At 42.3% G+C, this 20,751-nt stretch overlaps 2 long non-coding RNA genes across 2 annotated transcripts; both read right to left on the bottom strand.

Moving 5' to 3' along the window:
- Window positions 1-299: 299 nt before the first annotated feature.
- Window positions 300-2,454, bottom strand: LOC139999140 (uncharacterized). The gene is made up of 3 exons (XR_011804245.1): window positions 2,357-2,454; window positions 1,729-1,801; window positions 300-395 (listed from the first exon to the last, which is right to left on the bottom strand). It is a non-coding gene; the product is annotated as an uncharacterized lncRNA (long non-coding RNA).
- Window positions 2,455-17,435: 14,981 nt separating this feature from the next.
- LOC139999154 (uncharacterized) lies at window positions 17,436-19,575 on the bottom strand. Its single transcript, XR_011804290.1, has 3 exons — window positions 19,477-19,575; window positions 18,849-18,921; window positions 17,436-17,515 (listed from the first exon to the last, which is right to left on the bottom strand). It is a non-coding gene; the product is annotated as an uncharacterized lncRNA (long non-coding RNA).
- Window positions 19,576-20,751: the final 1,176 nt, after the last annotated feature.

The following is a 20,751-nucleotide window of genomic DNA, read 5'->3' as shown; positions in this document are numbered from 1 at the left end:
TTAAGACTGCAGTGACATGTCCTATTAATGTTATTAATAGTGTCAAGCTTTGCCTATAAAACGCCAGAGAAATGAAATGGCAGCAATGATGACAGTAGAAATTCTTCAAGGAGCTCTTCACATCCAGTGATGTGAGCACGAAGTTGGCATCAGGGATCAAAAAACCACAACTGAGTTTGTATGTCCTTCTTCCCTCTTCTTACCCTTGCAAGACAAACCCATGGCCCCCCAAGTATTTGTTCATGTTTAGATACATGCTGTCAAATGGAGTCAAATCAGAAACTGTTACCAGAAAACTGATGAGGTGTCACTTCCTGATGTCTTCAATGACCACCGTATTGCCCATAGATACATAAACTGCTAATGAATTCCATTCATCAAATAAAGCAAGCTTCCTAGAAAACATTAAGGTACTAATTAATATAAACTAGTTGGATCAAAAGGGTAGCTTTACACTCAGAACCATTTATTTATTTATTTTTTCTTAAGAAAAAACATCCTTTCTGCATTTTTTAAAGTCTCCATGTAAGAAAAAGAAAACTTTAAACATTAAATGTTTAATATCTTTAGAAAAATAGGTACTGAGTGGTACCAGGAAAAACATATGCGCTGCACCATGTGCAAACTGTTTTGTCTTACTGCTAAGTGCAGTGACAGTAACAGTTCAACTACATCAAGTTTATTACTTTTTATTGCACTCGACAGTCTCTGCACTGGGTTCTTGCCCAATTGTGTCTTTTCTCATCTGGAAAAGAAAAAAATTCCTATGCCAGTTTTGCAGATTACTTTTTGCTTAAGAAATTCCACTGAATTCAGTGGAATTACTTCTGCCTGAGCCTGCGTGCACAGCAGAAATGGGGCGTTAAAAGCTAAATCAGCTAAGGGTTTGGGGCACCAAAACTTCAGTGGGAGACAGCAGCACACAGTTTTATGTCCACTTCTGCAAAATCCAAACCTTTGGGGAAGGGAGCTACACTCTTAAGCTGCACTGGCAGAATTAGCTGTTTCAAATAAGCCAGAAAGAAATGGGGGTGAGCGTTTCACCATGAAAAACTTGGCCATGAAAGATCTGGAGTCCAGGGCATGCTTCAGCTCCCCTCCCTCTTCAGATCATGTGCCTGTTCCAGGGTGTCAAAGACTTGCTGCTGAGCTCGCAGGACCTGTAGCCTAGCCCCTGCCTGAGGTAAGACACCTCCACGTACCCCTGGAGAACTGAGCAGCCTCAGTTCCTTTCAGTGTGGCTCCCAGACTATGAGGAGCTGCCCATCTTTATCCAGTAGCCTTGCTGGCAGAACTGCTGCTCAGAAAGGGAGGAATTGCAGCTCAGTTCCCTCCTTAGCCGAGATGGCTTCTCTCTGATGTTTCACACCACCACTCCGACCTACACGGTGGCACTCTCGACCTGCCAGAGCTGTGCCACTGTGCAGAAAGGAATATACATCTGTGGTGTGACTGGTGAGGGCATGCAGACGGCATAGCAGGAGACTTTCCTGCAGTTTCTTCTCCTCAGGCTCTTCCTTTATTAAAATTTAGAGGTCACCCATTCCCAACTCAGTACCTGCACACCGAGCTGTGGCATGACATTCCATGCTGCACTTGTAAATAGATGGCAAGTACATTCCTGACTGTGGGACAGGGGGAGATGCAGCCTTCAAAACTCTGCCTGGGCCTTCTCTTGGCTGCCCCAGGGGAGTACGTTCTGAATGAGACTGGTATGATCTCACTTACTTTAGTACTTGAGCAACTGTATTTGGTCCAAACCATTCTCCAATTGACTTCCCCTCTCCAACACCCACCTGTGCTGTTTTCACAGTGAAAAAAAGACACACGTACACAAAATCAAAGAAAAATGAGACCATAAAGAATGTGGGAACAATATACAGTAAATACTGTGACTGTCAAACATTCTAGAGTAACTGCAATCTGTATTTAGCAATAACAATTATTTTCTCAATCTATGCTCTTTTCAAAACTTAGGGAGTGCCAGTTTCTTTAATAAACAAAAGGCTTCTAAACTACAATGAGAATTACAAGTTAACAAATGTTAGTGCCCTTTATTACAAATTACAGCAATAAGCTACAAGACTGTCTGTTCTAACATTACTGACTCTGGTACCCAAGGCTTACAGAGTTTATCAAGAGCTACATTCTAGTACATGGCTTTATTTAGGTCTCAGGGAATGTTTCTGTACTACTAGTCTTTGCGCCCATCTGCATACCTTTTTATTTTTGTATAAGCATACACCTTGTCTTCACATCCACTTTTTAATATTATGAATTAACATACTGCAAATTAGTGATTCAACACAGTAGGAATTTCAGTGGAAAAAACCTGAAAGTTTATGTTTGTTCTTACCCATCTGGTGGATTGAATAACAGCAAGCCTTCCTGTCGAGAAAGCATCGTAGGATTCTGTGATATTCTTCTGGTTGTTTTTTGTGTTTTTCCCATTGCCAATCTGAAAGGAAAAATTGATATAGAATAAAAAATGGTGACGTTTTCATTACACTGATCAAATGTCTAGACAGCAGAAAGCTTTATAATGAGATGTTTAAAGACATTTCAATTCATCTCGAATATTTACATTTTGTGTAGAGCTCCTAGAATTCCAAGCTTGTTATTTATCATCAAGCTGCCCTTTATCATCATAGGCTAGATTGTCAAAACAGGGAAAATAAAACAAAACAAAAACATCAACTGCAAACATATTCTGACGGATCATGCTGCGTGTTGATAGCCATTCCAGTATCTCTGAGCTTCCAAGATTATTTAAAAGTACAGGCTGTGTTTAGACCTTGTTGGATTTCTAAGCACCCATTAAATAACAACATAAGATCCATACAGAAAGTCCAAACACTCCACTGGCAGCATCCTGGGATGTGACATGCATGCTTAAGAGCTTGCACCAGGGGGGTTTGGACCTCGTGCTGCTGACAAGTGAGTAGTGAAGAGAAGGGTAAGAGCACTGTCCCACGGTGGCAGGTTTTCCCTTGGCCTCAACTTGGGTGTTACACTAAAAGGTTTATAAAATAATGGCGACAGGATTCCCCATTTGTTCTCCTTCTATGCCTATTTCTCTGCTTCAGGCTGGGATGATTTCACCCAGCTGAATATGAATTGATTCATTAGGAACTGTTACCAGGGCATCAAAGAAAGTCTCACTAATAAATTCAGGGTTTGTGCTTTTAATGGAGTACTTACGAAGAAGCGTCTGCAGACAATACCGAAGTTCCCTCAGGACCAGCACTCACCTCTCCCTAAGTGTCTGCAGATCAGTGCTTGGGCCAGCATCATCTGCCCGCATCGCAGCATACATCCCCAGCCAGCGTCCGACGAAGGACCCGTGCCTCCTGTTAGGAAAGTTCAGCACAATCAGTGCAGGCTTTCAACTGGGTGCAGCACCACAGAGGACATTTCAGACTGCTAGAAAACAGATAGGGCTGCTGAAGCCTCCATGAACTGTCCTACAGATAAAAGGCACACAGCAAGACTTTGGTTCCATGCTGTTGGTCTAATTCTAATCTCTGCATTGCACAAATAAACAAAATTCATTTATTCCTTGTGGAGCTGACTTACTCTTTTCATTCTTCAAGCAGCATTCACAAACCATTTACTGCATGCTATACAACATGATCACCTGTTTACATACAGACATAAATAAACACTGATTTTAATAATCTTCATGTTTGCATAAACAGTTAAAATGATGCTCAAAATGCGCTGATACTCTAGAAATATTTTCCCAGCCTACGATGCCATCACTTATCTTGCTATTTAATTTAGAACAATGCAACAAATCTGCAGTATACTCACCACTAGGCAAAAACTTTCTTCTATACGTAAACCACGTTAAATCACAGTAAACCACGCGTGAACACACCTTGGCTTATTGTCTGACTTTGGCTTATGGTGCGTCTGTTGCTGTGTCCAGCACAGTGCAGCCCCCAAATTGCTACCAAAACCTTGCCACAAACCTCAATCCCCCTGTTAAAAGAGACCCTCTTGTTTGTTGCCCTTCTTTCGACACTCTCTAACAGGTTTATGTCTTTTTCTTATACTGTGGAGCCCAAAACTGCACTCAGTACTCAGTACATGGAATACCAACAGAGACTGCCTGGCATTTTCTCTTCTCTGCAGAAGCTCTGTTGCTAACACTGTCCAGAAATCACCACTGTCACAGACAGTAGTAGCATTCCCTCCTCCCACAGTTTGTTCTTCCCCCCAAGACTTAGACACCACCCAGAAAAAGAAGAAGAATAATACTAATAAAATAAAATAAAATAAAATAAAATAAAATAAAATAAAATAAAATAAAATAAAATAAAATAAAATAAAATAAAATAAAATAAAATAAAATAAAATAGTCAAAAGCCATCAGGAAGGCAGTGGTGCAGACTGTGGAGAGCCTGGGTTCAAATCCTTCTTCTGTGAGGCTCTGAACCTATATCCCACCACAATCTCTCTGCTAATGTATGGCAGGGAAAGGAGGAAGAAAGAACATATCTCCTGCACTTTCCATTTATTGTTGACTGACAATTCTGTAGAGTTATAAAGCCTCAATCAGTGAGATACAGGGTTCTTCTCACATTGTCTCACTGTGCCCTAAGCGGAACAGCTCTCATTTAATAGATGCTTCACCACAAAATCATGAGTCATCTGCAGTTTTGAACTTTTCTGGGATCAAGTCCCTTCAGATGGTTGAGGAATCTGCTCCAGCACCTATGTAAACTGGCGCTCTACTAAGCTAGTGAGTGAACAAGAGAGAAATCCTCTGCTAGATGACTTGACAAATTGGGTCTGAAAATAGTGTTGAGGCAGAATAGTCCACGATTTTTGCCTTGGGTGCACAGAGGGATTGGGTGTTGTAGACTTCTTTTATTCTTCATTAAGATAAACATTTTCAAAAATGTGCTTGTTCAACCTTGCTCCCACTGTGTGCATGGGAGGGAGATAACTGAAAGTGGGGAGCGTTGCTTGGATCCTGCAAGTGGCTGAGGTCCAGTGGGGTTGGAGGCTTTCTTCCTCCTTTTGGAAATGCAAAGCAACCCTGCACCTCCCCTGCACTTGCAGAAGGATCGTGACAGCCCAAAGCACAGCGGCTTTGTAATTGCTGCATACACTTCGATCGGATTTACGTGGCAAGGGTTTGGTAGCAGGGGCCTGCAGGGATGGCGTCTGTGAGAACAGTCCAGACAACAGCCAGCTCCAGATAGCTCCAAAAGGGCCCCGGCGCTTGCCAGAGCTGAGCCAATAAGCGATGTTGTTTGCACCTCTGGGAGAGCAGATGTAAGCAGGGGGAAATACTGCTGCACAACAGAAGCTGGAAGAGCAAGGAGTGAGAAGCAGCCCTGCAGCCCCCAAGGTGAGTGCAGCAGGAGGCAGGAGGTGCTCCAGGCTCACAGCAGCAGTTCCCCTGCGGGCTGTGCAGGGAGAGGCCCCTGGTGGAGCAGGCTGTCCCCCTGCACCCATGGGTCCCCCATGGAGCAGATCTCCACGCTGCTGCCCCCCTGTGGGTGGAGGAGCCCCCGGTGGAGCAGGTGGCTGTGGCCTGGAGGAGGCTGCGGCCTGTGGAGAGCCCCCGCAGGAGCAGGCCCCGGGCCGCAGCTGCAGCCATGGAGAGGAGCCCCCGCAGGAGCAGGGGGGCTGGGGGGAGCTGCCGCCCAGCCGTGGGGGACCCGTGCTGGAGCAGTTTGCTCCTGGGGGATGGATGGATGGATGGAGCCCGTGGGACGGAGCCGTGTGGGAGCAGTGCTTGAGGAGCTGCTGCCTGTGGGCAGCCCGTGTGGGATCAGCTGGGGAAGGACGGCATCCCATGGGAGGGACCCCACGGGGAGCAGGGGCAGGGAGGGACCCTGAGGGTCACTCTGCTGAGTCTGCTTTGCCCGTCACGATACTTGTTGAGCCATCGCCCTGTCCTTATCTCAGCCCTGGAGCCCTTTGCATCGTATTTTCTCCCCCTTTCCCTTTGAGGAGGGGGAGTGAGAGAGCGGCCGTGGTGGAACTCGGCTGCCCACCCGCTTCGAACCACCGCAGTTGCAAAGTCCTGGGAAAGATTTCTTTCAAGAAATTAAACAAGGTGTTTAAGAAAGAAATGCAGAGTTTCCTTTTGAAGGCTTCCTGGAGAATTGGGCTTCTTTCCTATTCCCAGCTCAGAGGAAGGGAATTGTTGATTTCACCTTCTTTTTTCTGACATGGAAATCAAAGGTGAACTGCTCTACAAGGACGGGCAACGTCTCAGAATCAAGCTCTTTTGCTCTGTAGTCCTTTCTCAAGGAAAAGATTGATCACACACCTTCCACAGATGTAGGGGAGCAGAGAACAATTTGGGAACTACTCTAATTCAAGTCAGTTTGGGCATAGTGGTACTTCCCTAGCTGTTTCTGAGACAGACGCATTAGCAACAGAGAGTGTTGTGCCGTCACTGGGAGGCGCCTGCGGTGATGACTTCAGAAACAGAACTGAATTGTGTCACCACAGCACTTTGGCAACAGCTGCCTCTGTGCACGTTTAGCTGGGAGGCACAGAGAAGGGTGCTGGATGCGATGAAACCACGTGAGGATTTGTGGATCTCCCCTTGAGGTGCACAGAGAGGGACCATGCCCTTCTGTAAGTGTTTTGATGCTTGGCTGCGGAAAAAAATGTGGTTTTGTTGTGAATGCTTCATTGTAGTATTCTGTAGTTTGTGTCAAGTCCTTACAGAAGCCTCAAGGTTGGTACTTTGCTCAATGATGGAGCTGCACAGAGTGAGAACAGACCCAATGTACGGGTGAGGGCCTCTGCACGTTCTCTTCTTCCTACAGACGATCAACAAATAAGGGGAGACAGAGAAGAGTGTGCTGTGGTCCTCCCATAGACCGCAAGTACTAAAGCATAAACAAGAGGCTTAAGAGTCCCCCTGTCATGTTAAAATTCAGGCAGCAATGGACTTCCTCACACGGGCTGGCCTGTCGACTAGTGTCTCAGGCTGTGGCGTATGAAGATGCACTCCATCTGCTTTCAGGGTAGCAATGGCAGTGGGCAAGCTGCCTGACCTTAACATTTGTCATTTCATTTCTCACCTGAGTTTTGGTGGTTCTCCACGGTTCATTCTTGGTCTAGAAAAAAAAAAAAAAAAGTGAATTTGGATCAAAATAAAAGGATAAAAGGATTTCCTTTCCATTAATTACATGTTCTTAACTTAACTAAAAAAAGTGAACTGTGATGAAAATAAAAGGATTTCCTTTCCATTAATTACATGTTCTTACCTTTGTAACAGATTTGGTTATTGACTTAGAAGGCAAATATCTGGCCAGACTGCAAGACTTGTGCTCGCAGCGTGGGACAGCTCTCGTAAAGGTGATTCAGGGCAGTTTCTGGAAAACAAGACATCAGATCTCCCAAACAGCTTTCTTTGTGCTAATGTAGGAAGGGTGAGTAAGTGTAAAGGTAAGAGCCCAGATACCGTAAGAAGCAGAAAGTGTGAAGGAAACTTCCTTCTGGCTGATACAGCTCCATATCTAGTTGTCAAGTATGAAGAGAGCAGTGCTAAGTTTCTTGGGGAGAGGAAAACAAAGAGGCTGGGAGAGTGTACAAAGAAAAAAATGGGATTCCCTATTTCAGGAAATCCTAGGAACTGGAAATAGAGATTGGAAGAGTGCTTTAAGCCAAGACAGACATGTTTTAAAACTAAAACCTAGGAGTTGAATGAACCAAGAAATGAATCCCTTTTGATTATGCAGTTGCGTCCAGTGTTATCTTGGGAAATATGGTTTCCACATAAAACATATCTGGGGCTTGAAGTTCTCCTAAGGCCCTTCTCTGTGTATTCCCTACTGTTTGGTAAGCGCTGAGGTCACACTGCAGACAGCAGCACGTCCCCTCCCCACTACTTAGCTGTCTGTTCTCACAACACGTCTAGGAACAGAATGGCTTGGACACAACTGCGCCTAGGACCGAGTTCATTCAAGCTGCTGGACGAGGTAAAAGCTCTGGACAAGCGAAGGGGAGGGAGGGATGGGTGGACATACAATATGATCACTTTAATCTCATTTCTCTAAGAATCCTGGCTGAGAAAACAAAACAAAACAGAATCAAAAAGAACAGAACAGAACAGAACAGAACAAATGAAGCAAGCAGCTAGCTTGCTGGAGACATTGTCTGGGAAGCAGTGAAAACACTTGCAAACAAAAACACGTCAAAGGACTAACTCTTTGAGCTTAATTCTAATCCAACAGCATAACCTCAAAGTCCTGTTTCTGTTCGTAACAGGCTGCTACAGTAACATGTCCCATTGGATGACTTTGCAGCATAGATGTCAGGAATGCAGCTTGGGATCCCCTCCTTCTACTCAGAGTTCACTTTGAAGGGATGAGCAAGTAATTCTTCCTGGATTTGACGGAAATCTAAAGTCTGTTTTCTAACACCCTTGCAGACGCTTCTCTGTCCATTGGCCTGTCCTGCCAACTCTGGTGTGAGTGTGAAGTTGTGGCAAGAGGGATTTCCCATTCCTATTTGACCTGATGGACACCAGCTTTCCTCGGAAATGGCTGATGTTGCTGAGGAGGCAGCAGTATCAAAGCCCTTGCTGATGAAGGTACAACCAGCTGGGGAGGCTTTGGCATTTCTGCACAACGCTGCTCCCTGACTGTCACTCCAGACTCAGATTCGGAAAGAAGCAAAGCAAGCTAGAGGAAAACTGGATGTCCTGGTAATTTTCTTTTTCTTTTATTTCTTCATTCTTCACTTGTAAGAAAATCTAAATCTTAACCCTTTGTTTGAAAACACGGCTTTACGGAAATGCTTATGGGTGTGCTCCTTCACCTTGTGTGGAACCTGCTTCACCTCGCTTCAGCTATAGGACACCTATGCTCCAATTTATGCTTCCCATGATAAAGCGGTGTTCTTTCGGTGTTCTTTTCTGTGATGCTTGCAGGCGAGGTTGAAAAGAGTTGTCAGTAGGATTCTTCGTTTCCTTTGCAGTATCCAAAGCTCCGTATTACCGTGGATCTTCTCCTCTGATCTGGAAAGCTTCACAGGCCAAAAGAGAATTGAGATGAAGAAGGAAATAGAGAATGCTGACCAATATTGCCAAGTACCACCCGTAAGTTTTGTGAAAGAATCCGGTGCATTTCTGTAGTGGTAGAAAGTTCATAAAATCATCGTCGTGCACTTGAAGGCAAGCAATGCTGTAAAAATGAAGAATGCAAGGCCCTGCTTAAGGACAATCTTCAGGCTGCTTCTAGATCAACAGCTTATTTGCTTCTTCCACAACCTCATCTCCGCTTGCTTAGAAGTTGTGAAGGTCGGAAGCACACTCCGTCTTTTTCATCCCCTCTGTGTATCTTTTCCCTGACAGCAACTTCTGTCTTGGCTCTTCACATCCAGCCAGAGCAGTTGCTTTGCCTCCACAACCTGCAGGCTGGCCTCTCGTGTGTACCTGTGCTGGACTGAGGGTAATGCTTGTAACGCACACAGATGCTGCATTCACTGTGACTTTTAGAAAAGAGAGCAAGAAGCTAACCTGCACAGCAGACTCTTAGGTTTCTGTCTCTCTCTCTCTCTCTCTCTCTCTCTCTCTATCTGCATATATATTTCAGTACTTATTTACTTCTTTAAAGATACCTTAAATAGAATAGATACTTTAAGAAAGCTTACTTGTTCTTCCCCTTTCCTTGTTTTTAACGTTTGCTTTTCTAACCAATCCTTAATGTTACAACATGGGATTGATGCAGTACTCAGTCCTTAGAAGTTCTCAAAGCACATCAGTGATTTCTCTATTTCTTAACCTTTCCATTTTCATTGAGATCTCTCATCTGAATTTAGGTATGAGGTGAAGAAGAACACTGCAAGCAGCTGAAGCCGTATCAGACACATGCTTCTGCTAGGAAGTCATTCCGAGTGATTCCACGGTGTACTTTAGACAGGTTTGCTCTGGTCCTCTGGACTCAGCATCCCCAAGGGATATTTCAAAGCTCTCGGAAGGACCCGTCATTATCTCTGACACTGCAGCCTCCAGTAGGAAGGGGTAGTTATTCCTTGCCCTTGTGCAAAGGAACTACTCAGTTAGCTGTTTCTAACCCAAATCTCGTTGTTGTCTTCTATTGACAGACACCAGCCGGCTAGCCAAGCTAAACCACTGAAAATGGAAGGAGTGGGACATCTTGCAAAGCCTGCTGCTGCTTCTAAGCAGAAGTGCGCTGTAGGTGGGGACACAGCAAGAGGAAACGTCCAGGCCACGGTGGAACTGCAAGGCACCTGTCTGAGCCACACAACGAAGTCAGCGATTCCCAGTTGGAGACTGTTGCTCGACCAGTGACACAGCAGCTGGAGCGCTTCTGGTTGCTGCTGATGGGTTCCCGTGAATCAGCCAGGGATAGGAGCTATGAGAACGACTGAAGCGATTTGAAGTTACCCGAAAGAAAGAAGAGAGGAGAGAAGAAGACAAGAGGGGAGGGAAAGGGAGGGAATAAAAGGAAAGGAGGGGAGGGGAGGGGAGGGCAGGGGGAGGGTAGGATAGGATAGGATAGGATAGGATAGGATAGGATAGGATAGGATAGGATAGGGTGGGGTAGGGTAGGGTAGGGTAGGGTAGGGTAGGGTAGGGTAGGGTAGGGTAGGGTAGGGTAGGGTAGGGTAGGGTAGGGTAGCATAGCGTAGTGTAGCGTGTTAGAGGGGAGGGGAGCATAGGAGAGTATAGGGTAGTGTAGGGGATCGGAGTTTAGGGGAGTGTAGGGTAGGATACGGGAGGGGAGTGTCGGAGAGTGTAGGGGAGGGGGCATAGGGTAATGTAGGGTAGTGTAGCGGTAATGTAGGGTAGTGTAGGGTAGAGGCAAAAGAGGGGAGGGGAGGGGAGGGGAGGGGAGGGGAGGGGAGGGGAGGGGAGGGGAGGGGAGGGGAGGGGAGGGGAGGGGAGGGGAGGGGAGGGGAGGGGAGTGCTACCATAAATAAAATTGCCAAATACATGACACCTCCGAGTTGACTAGGGCTGAACTACTGAAAAAGAAAAGAAAATCTATAAATAAGAGTGAGAGATGGTGAATACCTAACCATCTCTTAAAAGCAGGATTTTAAGAGAATAAGTAATTGATAAATGGAGTTAAGATCGGAGGGAAAAAAGTCCACTGTTGCAATCAATAGAGTTAAGAAGTTTTTCAAGTACATTAGGAACAAAAATTAGAGTAATGACACAGATCTGATACGGGATGGGTATTGCTTCAGTGAGAAATGATGGAAAAAAACACAACACAACACATGTGTATGTGTTGTTGGGTATATGTAAAAAAACAAACAAACAAAAAAAAACCAAACAGGTTAATGAAAACTGCATGCTCAATTAGATGATGTTTTTGTTGTCATTGGTAGGGAATTGTGGGCTTTACAACACAATATGTGTTATATATATATATTATATATGTTTTATATATGTTTTTTATATGTTTTAATAAAATAAGGAAATGATATTTTTTTTCTACGTTTGTGGTTTCCAAACTGTAGTTAATAAACATTAAACAAGATGCAATAGGATCTCGTTAACTCTTTTGTTTGAAAAAACAGTGGCCCTGATCGAGAGGTGCAAGTGAGAGGAGACAATATTCAGTATTTCTCTATGTTGTCATTTATTGGTGAAGATGAAAGTCTGCAGTTCATGTTCATTACACTAGCATGACAACATGACCACAAGGGGGACTGTCTGGTAGTGAAAAGGAACTTCAGCATGGATTAAAAATCTTTGCCTTTCTTTATTCTGAACTGTTTTTCTTATGGCTGCTAGAGAGAGATTCTCTGCCTTAGAAATAAAACTGCCCAGGCTGTTCTGATAAACCTGTAGGGTTAAGGCACTTCTACCAAAACAGATTTCAAAAGGCAAGAAGTCAAAAAGCAACAATTCAGTAATCTGTGTACGCTTCTATATTAAGTTTTAAGATCACCTGGTTTATATTTAGTTCACACAAATTAACCAAACATAGCAGCATACAACCTAAGAAAAGCTTAAGAAATTTATTAGATGCACAGATAAAGTGCTGTAACATAGAAACTTGTGTAAATCTATTCTAAAATAAATAAGGTACAGTTAAACCACCTTTGACTTGTTTTAACTCGGAAAGAAATAACCTAAGTTTTAATCATTTGAATTTTAAGGTCAAGGTGAAATATACCATAACTATAACAGTGGTTGTGATCTGTATCAACTATTTGAGGCTCCTGTTCCTCTTGAGGTCTCCCAGAAACAGGAAGGCTATTGCAAAATGTGTCCATTAGACATAGTTCCTTTTACAGAAACATTTTTGTAATAAAGTCTGGTTGCTCAAATACATGTTAAAATATTTAACAAGGAAACAATTTTCTCCTGATCCAGTCAATCTTTTAAACAAGACAATGTATTTTTCCTATGACGCAGCCCACAGGAGGGAACAGAAGTAAACATCCTCCTGAACTGAAGACTGTTTTGCTTGAAGAACTAAACTATTGCATTATTATATGAGAGCAAGAAATATCCATTTGGGTTATCCCTTTCTCCAAACATGGTGCCCAGTGATACATGTATTTTTGCTTTAATCTCAAAGGCCCGTTTGTCTCCAGGTAAGGTACGTTAAAAAGAGATTCCCTTTAAGCATCTTATCACAAGAGCTCTTACTGCCTTTCCACCCGGGGAAGCTTGTGTGTTAAACTGCCCTTGGAGTTTTGGATGCTACTAGATTTCTGTGCTCTGTTATCCATAATTTCAGGCACTTCGGGGCTAACATGGCTGTTTAAGTCAATGCAATAATATTACCAATATATTCAACACTCAGAAGAGTCACCACAGTTTCCTTCACACACTCAGGATTTTAAATTCTTCTTCCAATTCAAATAGCTTGTCAGTAGATTCAATGAGTTCTGTAAAAAAAGATAAAGAAAAAAATGCTTCTAAAGACATGCCTGATTTTGTTCACTTAAAAAAAAAAACTTTGAAAGACGCATTCCAGAAAAGTACTTTGTAAGAGTGAAAAAAAAAATCTGTGCTAGCAATTGTATGGCTTGTTTGGATACATGCCTGCTATATATTGCTTGACACTCACAAAGGATAGTTATTCTACCTGTGATTATTCTTTTATTTGCTAACGAGGAACATAACATTGCACAATTAGGCTTTTAATCGGTGCCTTACCTGCTCCTGTGGTTGTCACTTCTGGTTTTGTTGGAGGTATGAAAGGAGGCCAGTGTGGCGGGTGCTTCTGGACCAGCTCAAACATCCGTAGACTCTGCTGCTTTAGAATCTCCTGAGGACAGAATGCTTTCATTTTAAAAGCTGGCTCGGGGGACGCTTCAAACACAAAACGTGTCTGCTTAATTGAAAGTGTTTTTTAATTACGCATGTCCATCAGGAAAAAAAGGTCTTTATACAGACATACTGTGAAATCCAAGCACCATGGTCTCTGTAATACATCCCTAGTTAAAACACATCTGGAAGACAGATCTCTTGAACTGTACTACAAATTATCAGTCTTATCATCTTTTGATATCAGCTTTGATATCTGCAAACCTGTAATTTTGTTTACAGGTAGCAAGCACACTAGGAATGTACAATATTTTCTGCTTTTTAAAAGAAAGTTGCTTTCATAGAACTCTCCTCAAGTTTTCTGTTGATCAATAGCACAAAAGACAGATCTATCAGCTCCTCCAAAGGGGGAAAAAAAAAAAAAAAAAACGCATCAGATTTTGAAGGACAGGTTTTGGTCAGGAAAAAAGGTGTTCCTGAAGCCAAGCGCTATTCCTCTTCAAAGAGAAGTTACCTTCTGTCCTGTATTTCAGTTATTTACAAACTGTTTTCCTTAGATGATTTTTTTTTTTTAAATAAATGCCCTTAGAGGTTGATGGTACTTTACATTCAGACGTCTGGTGCTTAGCTTAACAGCTGCATGCAGAAACATCCTCAAGTCTGTTTCCTGTGGCAGCCAGCACCTTCTGTTCTCCCTAGATCAGCAGGAGCTAGAGGCCTGCAGCACTTACAGAATCAGATCTTTAAGATAGCAGGGACTAACAGTCATAATTAGAACACGCAATCTATTATGTCAAACAATAAAAAAGGATCAGGAAGCAAATCATTGATACATCACTACAATATGGCAGTTAAACCTTAGTCATTTAGTGAGAATTAGAAGTTAAAAGCAAGTGTCACCCAGTAACACCTTCAAGTGTGGATGTTTACACCCATTTTCCAACTGGCAGGGTTTGTGGCTGGTAAAGTGCTGAACAATTTCCAATTAGCAATTCAGTAGTATTGCCTTACCCTGATGCTTTAATGCATTCTTCTCCATGGCTCATACAATTTGTATACAAAGGAAAATGCAAAGGAAAATTTTACAAAAACCAGACAATAAAAACCAGACTTTATAAAGAACAAATCGAGATGCTAAGTTCCCACTCTTACCTTTTGTACAAGACTACACCGGTTATCAAAATCACATTCTTCTTTGCAAAAGAAGCCCTTAGGGGAAAAAACAAACACACAGAGTTTTACCTTTGCAGATGGTAGGTATGTGGTACCAGCAGGTAAGGCGGTTTGACCTCTGATACAGTAATGCCCTGTACGATCAGTAGATATAAGACTCCAAATATGTGGCAGCTCTAGGGAGAGAACCCACGGGGAGAACAAGGCCCTGCAAACCCCTAACGAAATAGTCAAGCAAAAAATAGCAGCAGCTCCTGTGTGCTCCTCCATGGAGCGCCACCCAGTTCCTACAGTCCAGGTATCAGCAGAAGCTGAAAACTTGTAGATGATGGACCACCTAAGGAACATTTCCATTCTGGTATCTATACTGAAAATATTTGCTCTTCATTATGATTTTGTCTGTCTCGTTGCATCATGCCACATTTTGCACAGTTACGTAGTTAAGTATTAAAACAAAACAAAACAAAAAAACTTTCTAAAAAGCAGCAGTATTAAAAAACAGGTATGTGAATGAATGACAGATACCGGTATCTTTACAGATTGTTTAAAGCTTTAGAAACACATCCCACTGGTGACAACTGCCAATCACCCAATCACAGGATACTGGCATGGGATCAGATCCAATTTTTTCAAATACCACAGTACCCCCATGACATTTTGGGTGAATTACAAATAATACATTTGTATTTGTAATTTGGGGTGAAATACAATAATTCCACTTAAACATTTTCAACTTATGATAGAAAGTAAGTTTAAGTAACTTGTCTAGAGGTGACCAAACATAAAGTAGTGATAGAATAAAACACGTAAACCTGTTTCAGTTCCTTGCTCCGACCATTATAATGCCTCTTGAAAGAAGTAAAAGCTGCTCAGTAAAGAAAACAAAGCGAGCTCCTACAGTACAGACAGCTCCCCACTTGCCCTAAGATTCTCCATGTAGTTATGTACAAACTACTATGTGTTGATCACAGAAGACAGCTTTGTGATCTTGGTTCTGTTCAAGGAGATGCATTGCTGCCCTTACCAATGTAGAGAGACATTACTTTGAGATAAAGTACATGCATTCAAGATTTCCTGACACTTACTAAAGCTACTGAAGGGTCCAAATTCATGATCTTCATTCTATGTGGGGCTTCCTGGCAGTGGAAACTCTCATCGTCAACCGTGCCATTTTCTTCTGAATCTACAAAGCTTTGAGTGGTGTGAGGGTCCAGATAGATCAGCTCATTGCCTGGATGGGTAAAAGCCGTATGTTAAAAATAAGCAAGTGACATTAATAAGCACTTGGTCCAGAACTGTAAAATAGAAATTAGATTGCCATCGCAGTCAGTATAATCTAGACTTTCCAGCTAGGGATTCTTTAAGAGAATCGGAAGGTTTAGACACAGCGTTTCCCACAGGGTATTTAGTATAACTTCCTATTGTCACCTATTACTGTAATTTTTTGGTTGGTTATGTTCTATCTTTGTCACATACTTTTATTTTTCCATGTGAGATCCAGTACTTTTTTTTTTTTTTTTTAAATCTCAAGTGTTGTAAACACTAACATTTGACAGATTAAAAGGTACAGGATGTTCACAGATGCAATCTGTAATCCCATTAGGCATTCATTCAGAAATTGGAACAAAAAAGCCGAACTAAAACAGGTTAGGTTTTACAAAAGGACAAAATAGGGTTGCAAAATTTTGGCCCAAAGTGGGGTGAAATCTGAAGGAATGCATTTTAAATTAATTAGAGCAATACTTAATAACAGAAGGTATGCAAAAGGTGAAAAAGATACTGCTATCAGAAACAGTTTTGAAATACAAGAAAATAAAAGTGACATTTGACCAATACACTTGTCAAATGCTATCAGCTATTCTCAGTATGTTGCTCTTGTTGATGTCATCACTTATTTTTACACCTAGCTTTGCTGTTAACTTTCTGCTCCTGTTAAGGATCATCTCATACTGTTTCTAAACTCTTTTAGATATGCTTCTTCATTTATTTTATTCTATTCTCATCTTTCTTTACTTCTAGAGGTTCACGCTTAGACCCCTTACTATTTCCCCTTCAAAAAATGTTCTCTTTTGATCATCTGCACATTTGGAATAAGTTTCTTTTTTCCTTACCTAAAAATCCTATGAAATAATAGGCATTATTTGGTTTCCCTCCTAATGCTCCCAAAGACTGTGGCATCTTAAAGCATTCCTAGGAGTTCAAAAGGAATAAAGGAAATTGTCATTCATTTCTTTACTGACATCACAGATACCCAAACTTATTTGACAGTAACAAGCAATGAATTGAAAGAAAACCTTACTTTAAATGCATCAATATATACGGGATTTATGTGATTTATCCCTAGTCGTAGAGGTATAATAAGCAAGAGGGCTTTCCAGCCTGTGCAGAGTCCTCCTGCCTTCTTGCTTCGGCCAAGAGCACTTCTGTGCAAATGTGCACTGCTGTGGGACGCGCTGCTGCTCTGAGGAGGGGACCAGCACATTTTTTCTGCGGGAATAAAACTAGAAATCAGTCAACGCACAGAGGAACACAAAGCAGATCTTCCTCTCAGTAGTGAATTAAGCTAGTTTGCCAGGGATCTTTATAGGGCACCCAAGACAAAACGAGCCGGGCATGGCAATTACAGCTATTTAGTAGAAGTAATTCTAGCAGACAGTATGTGCTGGCACGTCCAAGTGAGACGTTAGATCAATGATTGGGGGATGACAATTTAAGACTGCAGTGACATGTCCTATTAATGTTATTAATAGTGTCAAGCTTTGCCTATAAAACGCCAGAGAAATGAAATGGCAGCAATGATGACAGTAGAAATTCTTCAAGGAGCTCTTCACATCCAGTGATGTGAGCACGAAGTTGGCATCAGGGATCAAAAAAACACAACTGAGTTTGTATGTCCTTCTTCCCTCTTCTTACCCTTGCAAGACAAACCCATGGCCCCCCAAGTATTTGTTCATGTTTAGATACATGCTGTCAAATGGAGTCAAATCAGAAACTGTTACCAGAAAACTGATGAGGTGTCACTTCCTGATGTCGTCAATGACCACCGTATTGCCCATAGATACATAAACTGCTAATGAATTCCATTCATCAAATAAAGCAAGCTTCCTAGAAAACATTAAGGTACTAATTAATATAAACTAGTTGGATCAAAAGGGTAGCTTTACACTCAGAACCATTTATTTATTTATTTTTTCTTAAGAAAAAACATCCTTTCTGCATTTTTTAAAGTCTCCATGTAAGAAAAAGAAAACTTTAAACATTAAATGTTTAATATCTTTAGAAAAATAGGTACTGAGTGGTACCAGGAAAAACATATGCGCTGCACCATGTGCAAACTGTTTTGTCTTACTGCTAAGTGCAGTGACAGTAACAGTTCAACTACATCAAGTTTATTACTTTTTATTGCACTCGACAGTCTCTGCACTGGGTTCTTGCCCAATTGTGTCTTTTCTCATCTGGAAAAGAAAAAAATTCCTATGCCAGTTTTGCAGATTACTTTTTGCTTAAGAAATTCCACTGAATTCAGTGGAATTACTTCTGCCTGAGCCTGCGTGCACAGCAGAAATGGGGCGTTAAAAGCTAAATCAGCTAAGGGTTTGGGGCACCAAAACTTCAGTGGGAGACAGCAGCACACAGTTTTATGTCCACTTCTGCAAAATCCAAACCTTTGGGGAAGGGAGCTACACTCTTAAGCTGCACTGGCAGAATTAGCTGTTTCAAATAAGCCAGAAAGAAATGGGGGTGAGCGTTTCACCATGAAAAACTTGGCCATGAAAGATCTGGAGTCCAGGGCATGCTTCAGCTCCCCTCCCTCTTCAGATCATGTGCCTGTTCCAGGGTGTCAAAGACTTGCTGCTGAGCTCGCAGGACCTGTAGCCTAGCCCCTGCCTGAGGTAAGACACCTCCACGTACCCCTGGAGAACTGAGCAGCCTCAGTTCCTTTCAGTGTGGCTCCCAGACTATGAGGAGCTGCCCATCTTTATCCAGTAGCCTTGCTGGCAGAACTGCTGCTCAGAAAGGGAGGAATTGCAGCTCAGTTCCCTCCTCAGCCGAGATGGCTTCTCTCTGATGTTTCACACCACCACTCCGACCTACACGGTGGCACTCTCGACCTGCCAGAGCTGTGCCACTGTGCAGAAAGGAATATACATCTGTGGTGTGACTGGTGAGGGCATGCAGACGGCATAGCAGGAGACTTTCCTGCAGTTTCTTCTCCTCAGGCTCTTCCTTTATTAAAATTTAGAGGTCACCCATTCCCAACTCAGTACCTGCACACCGAGCTGTGGCATGACATTCCATGCTGCACTTGTAAATAGATGGCAAGTACATTCCTGACTGTGGGACAGGGGGAGATGCAGCCTTCAAAACTCTGCCTGGGCCTTCTCTTGGCTGCCCCAGGGGAGTACGTTCTGAATGAGACTGGTATGATCTCACTTACTTTAGTACTTGAGCAACTGTATTTGGTCCAAACCATTCTCCAATTGACTTCCCCTCTCCAACACCCACCTGTGCTGTTTTCATAGTGAAAAAAAGACACACGTACACAAAATCAAAGAAAAATGAGACCATAAAGAATGTGGGAACAATATACAGTAAATACTGTGACTGTCAAACATTCTAGAGTAACTGCAATCTGTATTTAGCAATAACAATTATTTTCTCAATCTATGCTCTTTTCAAAACTTAGGGAGTGCCAGTTTCTTTAATAAACAAAAGGCTTCTAAACTACAATGAGAATTACAAGTTAACAAATGTTAGTGCCCTTTATTACAAATTAGAGCAATAAGCTACAAGACTGTCTATTCTAACATTACTGACTCTGGTACCCAAGGCTTACAGAGTTTATCAAGAGCTACATTCTAGTACATGGCTTTATTTAGGTCTCAGGGAATGTTTCTGTACTACTAGTCTTTGCGCCCATCTGCATACCTTTTTATTTTTGTATAAGCATACACATTGTCTTCACATCCACTTTTTAAAATTATGAATTAACATACTGCAAATTAGTGATTCAACACAGTAGAAATTTCAGTGGAAAAAACCTGAAAGTTTATGTTTGTTCTTACCCATCTGGTGGATTGAATAACAGCAAGCCTTCCTGTCGAGAAAGCATCGTAGGATTCTGTGATATTCTTCTGGTTGTTTTTTGTGTTTTTCCCATTGCCAGTCTGAAAGGAAAAATTGATATAGAATAAAAAATGGTGACGTTTTCATTACACTGATCAAATGTCTAGACAGCAGAAAGCTTTATAATGAGATGTTAAAAGACATTTCAATTCATCTCGAATATTTACATTTTGTGTAGAGCTCCTAGAATTCCAAGCTTGTTATTTATCATCAAGCTGCCCTTTATCATCATAGGCTAGATTGTAAAAACAGGGAAAATAAAACAAAACAAAAACATCAACTGCAAACATATTCTGACGGATCATGCTGCGTGTTGATAGCCATTCCAGTATCTCTGAGCTTCCAAGATTATTTAAAAGTACAGGCTGTGTTTAGACCTTGTTGGATTTCTAAGCACCCATTAAATAACAACATAAGATCCATACAGAAAGTCCAAACACTCCACTGGCAGCATCCTGGGATGTGACATGCATGCTTAAGAGCTTGCACCAGGGGGGTTTGGACCTCGTGCTGCTGACAAGTGAGTAGTGAAGAGAAGGGTAAGAGCACTGTCCCACGGTGGCAGGTTTTCCCTTGGCCTCAACTTGGGTGTTACACTAAAAGGTTTATAAAATAATGGCGACAGGATTCCCCATTTGTTCTCCTTCTATGCCTATTTCTCTGCTTCAGGCTGGGATGATTTCACCCAGCTGAATATGAATTGATTCATTAGGAACTGTTACCAGGGCATCAAAGAAAGTCTCACTAATAAATTCAGGGTTTGTGCTTTTAATGGAGTACTTACGAAGAAGCGTCTGCAGACAATACCGAAGTTCCCTCAGGACCAGCACTCACCTCTCCCTAAGTGTCTGCAGATCAGTGCTTGGGCCAGCATCATCTGCCCGCATCGCAGCATACATCCCCAGCCAGCGTCCGACGAAGGACCCGTGCCTCCTGTTAGGAAAGTTCAGCACAATCAGTGCAGGCTTTCAACTGGGTGCAGCACCACAGAGGACATTTCAGACTGCTAGAAAACAGATAGGGCTGCTGAAGCCTCCATGAACTGTCCTACAGATAAAAGGCACACAGCAAGACTTTGGTTCCATGCTGTTGGTCTAATTCTAATCTCTGCATTGCACAAATAAACAAAATTCATTTATTCCTTGTGGAGCTGACTTACTCTTTTCATTCTTCAAGCAGCATTCACAAACCATTTACTGCATGCTATACAACAT

The sequence above is a fragment of the Anas platyrhynchos genome, chromosome 20, assembly GCF_047663525.1.
Source record: "Anas platyrhynchos isolate ZD024472 breed Pekin duck chromosome 20, IASCAAS_PekinDuck_T2T, whole genome shotgun sequence".
NCBI classification, from domain to species: domain Eukaryota; kingdom Metazoa; phylum Chordata; class Aves; order Anseriformes; family Anatidae; genus Anas; species Anas platyrhynchos.
This window is presented reverse-complemented; position numbering and strand designations above follow the sequence as displayed.